Here is a 3,803-nt window from a genome sequence, read left to right on the forward strand (position 1 = left end):
TTTACACTCACCAGACTGTGGAGGATTCACCACCAGATTGGGACAGCCTGGACTCCAGAGTCGGCCACTCATCCATGTTCAGATGAAGAGCGGTCTCACAAAGCTTAGGCATAGTCTGGGACCCTAGCTCCTTTTGTAATGAGCTGTTTGGCATGAGGTCCAGTCACCCAGGCTCTTCATGACTGGACTCAAGGAACACAAAAAGGTCAACTTGTTTTTTGAGATTGCCTACTGTTTTTCAATAACTAACGTATAGGAATAGATTGAAATAGAGATTTCTCTGAAACAACACTGGATTAATGCCTCAAGGGGCTCACACAACCTGTTCTGGGACTTGGTGACCATTGTTTGTTTCCATGTTCAAATGAGTTCAAATTTAATATTTAACTTTTCCTCCACAAAGTGTCAAAAGTAATTCCTTCAAATTCAGGAAATTACTTAACTACTCACAAACTAACCTTCTTGACCAATAGTCATAAATTGAGTACAGAGATTAGAAAGAAAGAAAATCCAACTACATCCTGTCTACAGGAGACTCACTTTATTTATTTATTTTAGAGACAGAGTATAGCTTTGTTCCCAGGCTGGTCTCAAACTCCTAGGCTCCCACCCCCATCTCCTAAACTGCTAGGATTACAGATATGAGCCATCATGCTATATAATAACAAAAACAGACTAAAAGTGGCAAGATGTATCAAAAAATTTTATGCAATTGGTAACCAAATGAGGACACAGTATATCACAATTATATTATGCAAAATACATTATAAATAAAAAGCTGTCTTAGTTTATAAAATGTACTAAAACTCAAACTGTCAAAGAAGACAAAGGACAAAATAATAATAAAAGGGTTTATTCACTGGAAAAACCTATGAATAAACCTGGAAACCTATGACATGTGTGTGTGTGTGTGTGTGTGTATATACACAAACATATATATAATTGTGTATGTATATATATTTATATAATTGTGTATACGCACACATATATATATGCACCTCACATGAGGATTTTCAAATATATCCATAATATCTTGACAGAATATAAGCAAAGGACAGTAATATACTAAGAGTAGAATACTATAATACACCACCTCTGTAATTTATAATAAAGTCAGATGGAATATTAAAAAACAGAGGACATGAAAATACCATAAAGCAATGTAATGTAACAGATGCATAGAGAACACTTCACACAACAACAAAACTCACAGTCTTCTCAATAGCTCATAAAATATTCTCCTAAAAAAAGAAAACCTATTAGGCCAAAAAAAAATTTTATCAGATTTTTTTTTAAATGGAATGTTACAGACTATAATTTCTGACCAAAAGATTAAAACTAGAAATCAGTAACAGAAGGAAATTCATACAATTTACAAATACATGAAAAACAATTCGCTCTTGAACATACTTTTGTTCAACAGTTAGAAAAATTAATATTTTGAACATGTCTCTACTGTCCAAAGTGACCTACAGATTTAATGCAATCCCTATGAAATTCTTAATTTTATTTTTGACAGAAACAGAAAATGTAACTTCCAAATGTATATGGAATTTCAGGGGACCACAAAGAACTCTACAATTTTCAAAAGAGAAAAAAGAAAACTGTTAGAAATATTACAATTCCTGATGTTAAAACATGTTATAAATCTACAGTAGTCAAAGTAGTTAGTTACTGGCACAAAGATAGACAACTAGACCAATAAGACAGAATGCAAAAAAGATGTAAACTCTCACATATGTATTGCAGCTTTATTTACAAAAATCAATAGGTCAAAGCAACCCATACTTCCCCCAACAAATGAATGAATGAATACAATTTGGAATACCGAAATAATATAATGTTACTCCGTTTTTGAAAAGCAGAAAACCTATTATCTACAATAAAAATACAATCTTGATGACATTATGCTAAATAAAATAAGCCAGATACAAGACAGATACTGTGTGAATCCACATGTACAAAATATCTAAAGTAGTAACACCCTTAGAAACAGAATAAGACGGCATTTGTAAAGGGATGAACAAAGGAGAACATGGGCAGTTGTTTCAGGTGTACTGAGTTTTAGTTTTGTAAGATAAAAATATTCTAGAGATATGTCACATAATGCCGATATGCTTAACATACCTAAACTATATAATTATTGTCATTGTAAATTCTTGTAAAATTGTAAATAACTGTCAATTTATGTCTTTCTTATAACAATGCAAAAAACAATATCTAAGTAGAGATAGAGTTATAAAGTATTTCAATAATTACCTTCTGCTTCTCTGCAAACCTGAGTCCTGTTCTCTCGCTTCCTCCCCAGACAGCATGAGCTTCACCACTCACTCCGCACCTTCTCCACCAACTACCGGTCCCTGGGCTCTGTCCAGTTGCCCAACTAAAGTGCCCAGCAGGTCAGCAGCACTGCCAGCGTCTATGCAGGCGTTGGAGGCTGGGGATCCCGGATCTCTGTGTCCCATTACACCAGCTCCTGGGGCAGCTTGGGTCCTGAGGGCCTGGCCACAGGGATTGCCAGGGGTCTGGCAGGTAAAGGGGACATCCAGAATGAAAGCGAAACCATGCAAGCCCTGGCCTCCTGCCTGGACAGATTGAGGAGTCTGGAGAGTGAGAACTGGAAGCTGGGAGCAAAATCCGGGAGCACCTGTAGAAGAAGGGACACCAGATCAGAGACTAAAGACATTACTTCAAAACCATCGAAGACCTGAGAGCTCAGAATTTGCAAATTCTGTGGACAGTGCCCACATCATTCTGCAGATTGACAATGCCCGTCTTGCTGCTGATGACTTCAAAGTGTGAGCCAGAGATGACCATGTGCCAGTCTGTGGAAAGCAATATCCATGGGATCTCCAAGGTCACTGATGACACCAGTGTCAGTCAGATGCTGCTGGAGACAGAGATCGAGGTCCACAAGCAAGAGCTGCTCTTCATGAAGAACCATGAGGAGGAAGTTAACAGTCTACAAGCCCTGATTCCAGCTCTTGGTTGACCATGGAGGTAGATGTTCCCAAATCTCAGGACCTTGACAAGATCATGGCAGACATCAAGGCCCAATATGACGAGATGGCTCAGAAGAACTAAGAGGAGCTGGACACTTACTGGTGCCAGCAGATTGAGGAGAGCACCACAATAGTCACCACGCAGGCCGCTGAGATTGGAGCTGCTGAGATGACTCTGAAGGAGCTGAGATGTACAGTCCAGTCCTTGAAGATCGACCTGGACTTAATGAGAAATCTGAAGGTCAGCTTGGAGAACAGCCTGAGGGAGGTAGATGCAGATGGAACAACTCAACAGGGTCCTGCCACACCTGGAGTGAGAGCTGACACAGACTCAGGCAGAAGGGAACCAGGCCCAGGAGCACTAGGCCCTGTGGAACATCAAGGTGAAGTTGGAAGTTGATATCACCTCCTAATGTCGCCTGCTAGAAGATGGGGAGGACTTCAATCTTGGTGATACCCTGGACAGCAAATACCTGCAAACCATCCAAAAGATCACCGCCCGCAGGATAGCGGACGGCAAAGTGGTGTCTGAGACCAAGGACACTGAAGTTTTGAGACATTGTTGGGGAGCAGGATGCCAATAAAAAGTTCAGAGGTCAAAAAATAATTATCTTCAAATCACTGAAGTGTTTCTCACACAAAAGCAATATGAATTCATTAATACATAGATGTGGAAATTAGAACAATTTCCACAACTACTCACCCAGAGAGGATTAAAAAATAATTGACTACCAACTAATAAAACAAATACACAAGTCATAAACAAAGTGTGATTAATGTTTATACAGGCAAACAGAGAAT

At 39.0% G+C, this 3,803-nt stretch overlaps 1 pseudogene; it reads left to right on the forward strand.

The window, feature by feature from the left end:
• Positions 1-1,856: 1,856 nt before the first annotated feature.
• Positions 1,857-3,586, forward strand: LOC108513099 (keratin, type I cytoskeletal 18 pseudogene; annotated as a pseudogene).
• Positions 3,587-3,803: the final 217 nt, after the last annotated feature.

Source organism: Rhinopithecus bieti, unplaced genomic scaffold (assembly GCF_001698545.2).
Source record: "Rhinopithecus bieti isolate Rb0 unplaced genomic scaffold, ASM169854v2 scaffold_31734, whole genome shotgun sequence".
In the NCBI taxonomy this organism is placed as follows: Eukaryota; Metazoa; Chordata; class Mammalia; order Primates; family Cercopithecidae; genus Rhinopithecus; species Rhinopithecus bieti.